Source organism: Prionailurus viverrinus, chromosome A1 (assembly GCF_022837055.1).
Source record: "Prionailurus viverrinus isolate Anna chromosome A1, UM_Priviv_1.0, whole genome shotgun sequence".
In the NCBI taxonomy this organism is placed as follows: domain Eukaryota; kingdom Metazoa; phylum Chordata; class Mammalia; order Carnivora; family Felidae; genus Prionailurus; species Prionailurus viverrinus.
Window position 1 is genome coordinate 42,893,442 of NC_062561.1, and position 8,966 is coordinate 42,902,407.

General features: G+C 33.9%; 1 non-coding gene across 1 annotated transcript; it reads left to right on the forward strand.

The window, feature by feature from the left end:
- Positions 1 to 546: 546 nt before the first annotated feature.
- TRNAK-UUU (transfer RNA lysine (anticodon UUU)) lies at positions 547 to 619 on the forward strand. The gene has a single exon. It is a non-coding gene; the product is annotated as a tRNA-Lys (tRNA).
- The last annotated feature ends 8,347 nt before the right edge of the window (positions 620 to 8,966 follow it).

An 8,966-nucleotide genomic window follows, 5' to 3' on the forward strand; every position in this document is an offset into this window, starting at 1 on the left:
TATATTTGTTTATAACTCTTACCCATTTCCCCATTAGGTTGTATTTTTCTTATTAGTTTTTGGTATCTTTTTCCTGTCAACTCATTCTTGTTGATTAGATATGAAGCAAATATATATTATTATATTAATAATAATAATATATTATTATAATAATAATATATAATTATATATAATAATAATATATATAATATATATAATATATATAAAAAGTAAGTATGGGCACAATGATAATAGTATATTATATATTATATATATATTATATATATATATTATTATCATTGTGCCCACACTTACTTTTTTTTTAACTTTTTAATGTTTATTTATTTTTGAGAGAGAAAGAGAGACAGAGCTTGAGTGGGGTAGGGTAGAGAAAGAGGGAGACACAGAATCTGAAGCAGGCTCCATGCTCTGAACTGTCAGCACAGAGTGGGATGCGGGGCTAAAACTCATGCCCTGAGATCATGACCTGAGCCAAAGTCCAACACTTAACCGACTGAGCCACCCAAATGCCCCACACTTACTTTTAAAATAAGTCCCAAAAGGGGTGCCTGACTGGCTCAGTTGGTAGAGCATGAAACTTTTGATCTTGTGGTCATGAGTTCAAGCCCCACGTTGGGTAGAGAGCCTACTTAGAAAAGTAAATAAAATAAAATGCAAAAAAACAGTATATAATAAACCATGATGACAGAGACCACAAATGACTAAATGAAAGTTCTTGTTCTTAAAATTCCTGAGGACTTTGACAGTTCAAAGCAGCACAAGTCAGTAGATTATTGAACAATTTAACTGGAGTGAATATGAAAGACATTGTCCTCACTTTGTGCTGGTCACTTGAGCACCATAGATTATGGGGATGGACACAAAGATCTAAACTTCAGTTTAAAATATAGATTCCTGATATGCAGCAGAAGGGGGAAAATTTGAATTATTTATAGTATATTACACTATATTATATTAATATTGTATAAATTATTACAGTCAAAAAGAGTATGAGAAAGAGAAAAAGGAGACATTTCAAGACTAAAACTATCTACCGATTTCTAGAACTGTCAGGAAAATTTAATTATAACAAGGCTATATTTCATGCAAAATGGATGAATGTTTCAATTAGAATATTTATCTATCAGTTATGCTGATCCTGTTATTGTCCCGAGAGTATTAGAGCAGGAAAAATGATTGCAAATTATAATTACAAAATTCAGATAAATTCAACGGAAGGGTTTCACAACCCTTGGTGACAAATACATATGAAATATTTAAGTTTCTCTGGATTATGGTAACAGCTTTGTCAATTTTAGCTGCTTGTACTAGTTTCAAAATCCCACAATCAAAATGAAGTGATATTCAGTGTGTTTTAGAGAGACTCACATATCAATGTTGGAAGACACTTCTCCATGACATTTCTGCACATGTATCAGCTTTTGTCCCGAACTCAACTCAAAGGATGTTTTGTATAGCAAACAACCTTGGAAAATTCAAATAGTGTTTCCCTTCAATGTTGTGGACAGGTTTTTTTGAAGACCAGTTTAAAAGAGAATGTCTCCCTTCAGGAAAAGTGTGGACAAGTTTGCTAGTGGCTCCTTTTAAAAGATTGGGGGTTCCTAAGCTCAGAGTTCTTTAGCTGTGACCCTAAAAAAATGATATAACATCCACCTAAACCCAACTCTGCTTCAATTGAACTCGGTGGAATCTAGGGTGGGGGATGGGGGAGGGAGCTGGGGCGAGGGGAACTGATACACTGTCTCCTGTGTAGTGTGAAATAAAATAATAATGTCCTTTGTTTCAGACGCCGGAGTCTCACATCTTCTGACAGCATCTATGAAAGTGTGATAGACTAATACTATGTTAGTTTGCAAAAAAGGTAATACCTCAGACCTCGCACAGTCCTTGAAATATATAAAAAAATGCTTCTTTCACTATCATTTTTTGCACACTTTTGTAGCTACCACTACTGCTCATTCTAAGTGAACTTCCTAATGTTTCCCCCAATGACAGAATGGCTTAGGAATTCTTGCAGAACTAGAGAAAAATTTATCCCAAGTGTGAATGTTTCTCAGTTATCTTATACCAGTTTCTTTCAAATTTGCTGTGGTAGTGAATCTTCAAAACCAAAGAGTAGAATTTTCTGAGATGGCTGCCATGGTGAAGAGAATTGCAACCTGGCTCTGACCACTTAGCATTAACTGAAACCAAGAAAGTTACTATTAACATCTTGTACACAGGATGTTGAATCTACTATAAAAATTTTAAGTGGGCCAACATAAATCCTAAAATATATTGAGTTTAACTGCGGGAAATGCGAGATTTCTAGTTCATATTCCTGTGTACCTTAAACAAGAAATAAGGAGATTCCAAGGAAACCTTTTTGCTTTTTACTTTTGCTTTGGTAAGAGGCACATAAAAAGTTCTTAAATATTATAAATAATCCAAGCTACATAATGTACAATAAAAGAGGTTTAATTATGGATATAAATTATATTTTCTATTTAGTTTCTCAACGTGACTGCATGCTCATGCAGGATGTTGTGAAAGGGATTTCCTATAGATGGCACATGCAACTCTAAGACTCAATGATTTCACAACTTTTAGAAATTTTAAAAATCCCCACAAGTATTTCTAATTATATATTTTTCCTAACAATCTAATTGCAAGTTTATAGTTTACACATCACTACATTAATCCTATTCATGGAATCGTCTTGTATTTAATGTGCCACAAGGGTCTCCAGTTTCATCCCTTACATAAGCTAAAAATAAAGCAAGTTTTAAGGTATACTGGGACATTTCAGGTATTATATACATTTGGGTTTATAAAAATTCCTAAACACTCGTGTGTTCAGAAAGCTTAACTCATGCAAATAAAGCCTATAACCCAGAAATGCATATATATTTACCCAATCTTTGTGTCCTTTAATTGTAAAAACTAAGTTGATACCTTCTCTTCAAGAAACAGTTTTTCAGAGGCCTATGGATTTTTTTATAATGACATTTCTTGAAGAAACTTCTGACCTCATTTTTTTTATTTAGGTTTTAAAAAATCTCATATATATTATAACTCAAAGTTAATAATATCAAGGCTAACAAATGCATTATATACTAAAATTTCAAAGATAGGAAACATCGGTCTGAAAATGCACCTCTGTGTCTTAGTAACAGAAAGCCTGGGCAATTACTTGTAAGAGAAAGTTAATGAATGCATAATCCAAAGTATGCAAGCTAAGATGTTTCCCTGTCAATAAAACAACTGAAATATTTGATTCATACCATAATTCTAGTTCAGTCTATGGCAACAAAAGAAAATCTCTGGCTTAAACTAAGTTAAATTGCTTTAATCTATCATTTCTTGTGGATGTTCATTATAATGTTGGACTCAGTGGAAAACATATCTAGTTTATTCTAGAAAGATAGAGCAAGCGATAGAGACGGGCAGAAAGAGAAAAAGGGAGAGAACTAAAGAGAAGGAAAAAAATGAAAAAGTAGTGGCTTGTAGCAATGATGAAAAACATGTTTCAGGTGGTAAAATGAGATGCATGCAAATGACAAGCTAGCTCTCTGTACCCTGAAAACATTCAATTCTGAGTGACCTGTGGCCATAAATTACCAGCATGAAGCTTCAGATCCTAGTCCTGTAATTTCATCAAGATCAACAAGATGCAATCTTGAAAACTGTTTGCATGGTGTGAGGACGAATTGATGCCCTTGTTCTTTCAGACAGCTGAGTTTGATGCACAAGAGTCTGACTACTTTTCTGTCTCTCTGTAGCCGTATATGGCCATTGTAAATAATTAAGTAGAAATTTGTTACCCTTTTGTCAAATGTATTTCTGATGTTGCTCTTCCTAGCTTCCATTAAGGAATCCCTTGATTAAATTTTAAAGTCTTAAACAATTTGAGAGTCTGAGAGCATTGGATACAAACTACAATTTGAATGTTTTGCAGGGGAAAGTCATATTCTCTTTGGGAGTAGGAAAAATAATGTCAGATATTTAGTATGCAGCCCATGATTCCTTTTCAAGGCACGATATTACGGATTTGATTACCAAGCCTGTAGCTGATTCTTGTGGGTCATTTATTTTCCCAAATCCTTTTTTGGTAGATACTTATAATATATTGCTCAAAATGCTTGAAAATATTTTAATTTAAGCAAAATATGCTTGTAAGTAAAAATTTAAACTCCTAATCACTTAACATAATACAATAAAAAGAAAACACTAAACAAATGCTATTTACAAAAATAAACTTAAAACCCATAATTCGTCTTTATACTTTATAACATTCTAAAATAGTTTTTAGGAAAGAAACCAAAACAAAGAGTAAAGGAGCTAAATGGTGAAATATAATTTTCCTGATTTATGCTTTAGAAAATATGAATAACTTTAATTTTTAATCATATTCTTAAAATGTATGAATTCAAAACAGATTGGTATGAATATGCGGCACTTGTGGGGGTATACCATAATTATTATATATAGTTTGGAAAAAATAAAACAACCTTTAAATCTAGAACACATATAATTTAAAAACAAAATATGGCATTAATTTTCTATTATAATGAAAAGAAGCAGAACATGTTACCTTTTGTGAGGTGTCATAATGAAATGTTTTCTGCAGATTTTTCCTTTCTTTTAATGCAGGTGAATGTTATAAGCCTTTATTTCTCCTCTCTGTATACCATTTCCTCTTTTGCTTCAATAAAATGGTTGAAAATGAAACATATTTATAGTATTTAGAATTACTCTCCCCAGGGACTTTATTTCTGTGGTGATGTTATTTCCTTAACAACTCATCTTCTTTTTGACCCTTGTACCCATTACATTTACATACTATTAGTGTCTCTTTCATTTTGGGATAAGAAAATTAGAAATCTTAGGATTCTTTATTTATTTAGGAAAATTCTCTACAGGTTTGAGTTATGTTTTGTATATTATAAACCCTGAATCTAAACAGAAAGTGCTAAAAATTAAAAATGCACCTCTTTGATCATACTGTCTTTCCTCCACCCCTACCTACTCCCAATCTCTGCCTTTCATGAACTCTATAGAATTCATGTTCATGTTTCACTATTTTTATGTTTCACCTCCTGTTAGGTCTTGACTGCTGAAACCTGACTATGTAAACCAAGTTTAATTATAGGAGTTGTTGATCCAAAGACAGAAGCCAGCATAGCCTGCCACTTCCTCTCCTCCTCCTCTTTTTTCAGGGGCACCGTCTCCCCACATTCTGGTTGTGGCCCCTGCTGGCATCTCTCCCATGGAATTGCTCTCTCCTAGCGTTACTTCATGTTCTGAAACAGAAAGAAGTGAATAGCCTTCTGTAACTGGAATCTTTTGTAACTGGTTTCTTTTGTAACTGGTTTGTAACTGGAATCTTTTACTCACATATTCGATGAGTCAATTATTACAACTTGTTTCCTCATTTAAAAAAAAAACCAAACAGAATGGTAATTTGTGCTTTGCAGATTGGTTTTGAGAACTGACATATTTATATATATATATATATATATATATATATACACACACACACATATATATGTGTATATATATATAATACACACACATATGTACATATATGTATATTTTATATAAGTTAGCAGGATTCTGATACATAATAGGCTATCAATAAATGGTTAATGTCTTTTGTTACACTCATTAAAATATTAGTCCCAGACTTACAGGTGGAAGGGGTACTATGGTTTTGACTTGGTTATAAGCCAACTCATCAATTTTAAAGTTTTAGGCAGAAGGGTGGGTCACTGAAGTGGTTTAAAACATTGAAATTACTGGCCTGGAGAAGAGAATGTTTAAAAAATATTGATATATGGGTTCTTCCTCAACCGACTCTGATATAATTGACCAGGATTGTGGCCTTGGCTTTGGGAATTTGAAAAACTCTCTGAATGATTCTACTGTGCAACCAAGGTTGCGAACCAGTGGTGTCATGTGCCATGGGTCTCTGGTGTATTTTTACTTTAACAGGAGCTTCATGAGTTACAAAGTTCTGCAGTGGTTCCTAAGCCGGGGTGGGGGGAGGGTGGTTCCTAAGCCGGGGGGGTTCCTAAGCCCCCCCCCCAATATAACCTGGTTATATTTGGAAATGTTTACATATAGTTTTGTTTTTCATAGTGATTGAAGGTGTCACTATCTTTTACATGGGGATCAAAGGATGTGAACTATCTCTCCACAAGGAAGAGTCATTGCCCCTCACCCACAGCCAGTAGAGTACCTCTCTCCAAAAGACACTGGGATTCCAAAGGATATTTCTACCATTTTTTCTCTTTCCCCAGTTTCTTCCTCTTCCTTCTTTTCATCCATCCATCTATTCCTTTCTCTTAAATTAACATTCCATATTTCTTTCTTTTATTTTTGTTTTCTTTTTAATTATTCTATTATCACAGAAAATAAAATAAGAGCTTGAATTTACCTATGCCCTCTGCAGAGAGGTCAATATTATTTCCAACAAAGGTGGGCAGGGAAGGATTGCAATATCTAGAACTTATGGTAGACATTTTGTTCATGCTGTCCTGAAAGTACCCCTTAGCAATGCTGCGTCGGTAGGTATCTGCTCTGTTTACTCCTTGCCATTCTTGCCCCGAGATAATAATTTTAAAATCCACTAATGTAATTTGTACTCTCTTTCCATTGATTATACAATGTTCTGAGGCTGCTTTAGCGTACTGAAATAGCAGCAATAATTACTATTTATTGAACCGCCATTGGGTACATGCCTAGCACCACGTAGTAGACCACTGTGTGAATCTTTAACAATTCTGCTACTGTGGACTTCCATGGAAAATAGATAGCCAAATAGCACTTTTACATTAGGTGGAAAACCATCTTTTCAGGCATGTGGTCCAAATTTAATTCTAATTTACAATTTTTCTGTGCTGATTGGATTCACAATGATTTATTCTTCCTTCTCTATCTCCCTTTGTCACTTGGTTCTCAAAAATCCTAGGTAACTATAATTGCCAAATGAAAAACAGTTGCAATTTCTCTTGGCATAATTATGTAACTAGGATGAAATAACACCAATGTTAATGCACGACACTTGCGTCTTGACTGTGGCACTGTTCAATGTTTATCTGAACCTCCTTTTCAGTCTATTCAGAAAGGATACATAGAGCTTGTATTGTAGAAAACCCGTTTTACACACAGAGGAAGGGGAATCTTGCAGACACACTGAATGCTAAAAAACACAAGAATCGTATTATTCTACTACTTTCTGCCATTGGATTTTTGGTTAACTTCATTCCTTTCAACTTTTGCTGTTCTAAAATCAATTATTAAAATGCAAAACTTAGTTGGAAGGTGTGAGAAAGGGGTACTGAGCGGATAAGCCAGTGGCATAAGTGATACACACCGTGATTTTATAATTACGACTCCTTAGCTCTAATATTTCTGGATGTGAATAATGATCATCCATATTTTCCCATCAAAGAAATCGGGATATAAATAATTAAGTTAATCTTGGCAAGGATTTGTGTTGAGTATTTGAGTGTTATAAATGAATAAATAAATAACAATGAAACAACCAGGAACTTGAAGAGGAGAATTTTATAAGAATTAAAATGATACAGTGCTTTTATTTGTCTTTTTCTTTTAAGTAATTAACATCACAATGCGTTGTTGCAAATGCAAAAATCACGCATTTCCAGAACACTGGATTGAAGAGATCCTTTTGATCTTCATCCATTCATTTTTACTGAATAGCATTGAGTTGATTTGCTGATTTCGCAGTGAAATATCACACAAAGTACCCTAGCACATGAAGGCACAGCGCAATAATCTTGGTGCATTCTCCTGTTGATTTTACAATTGTTAATTTAAGTGCTATGTTAGATAAAATACAAAGGTCTTCTGGCAGGGGAGTAATTTAACCAATTCTCTCTAAAGATATTGATTAACTTTTTATATAAAGCAGAAGGCGTTATAACATGCTTGAGTATTTCTTTTAGAGATACATAGCCAATTAAGTAGAACTTATTTTTATAACTCTACGGGCTTTAATAACTGTATAAATATTTAAATATGCAAACCTATTCACCTGCCCAGCATGCATGCTACCCTTTCTGCCACAAGCATCTTCCTTTTCCAAACAGTTTACACATTTTTTTCTGCTTAAGCTATATCTCTTATTCATGATGCAAATAGATGAAAATCTCACTTGAGCTTCTTTGGAACATAAGGAAAAAAGGCATATTCAAATGGTGTGTGTGAAGATATTGTTAAATAATTACATCTTGTGCTCTATTATTTGTATTTTTAGGATTTTGATAAAAATATTTCTGACTACAGATAGGATTTTTTAAAAGACTTACTAACCCATTAACATTATTCAATTGAAATAATTAAATAAATCAAATATGAAATTATAACCAAATATAGTATACTACTCCATCTATCTATTACAATACTGAAAATAAGACTAATCATAATTCTATTACATATCTGTATTATAGACAAGTTTGTAGTCCTAATGTGTATAAGTCTCTTCAAGGAGGTACTCCATAATATGGCTTCCATCTGGATGAGGAGGAGAGATATTACATTAATCCAGGGAAATATTTATATTTTTCATTAACTCAAATCAGCTGCTGGGTTAAATAAAAATGTATTACTGTGGTCTGCTAATATTTTAATCTATACGTTTTTTTTTTTAATTTTTTTTTTCAACGTTTATTTATTTTTGGGACAGAGAGAGACAGAGCATGAACGGGGGAGGGTCAGAGAGAGAGGGAGACACAGAGTCGGAAACAGGCTCCAGGCTCCGAGCCATCAGCCCAGAGCCTGACGCGGGGCTCGAACTCACGGACTGCGAGATCGTGACCTGGCTGAAGTCAGACGCTTAACCGACTGCGCCACCCAGGCGCCCCTAATCTATACGTTTTTAGAAACACTACATATCTGAGCATGTGCTCAAGGCATAGAGATACACTTAATGAGAATGTATCATATCCTGATATACATAA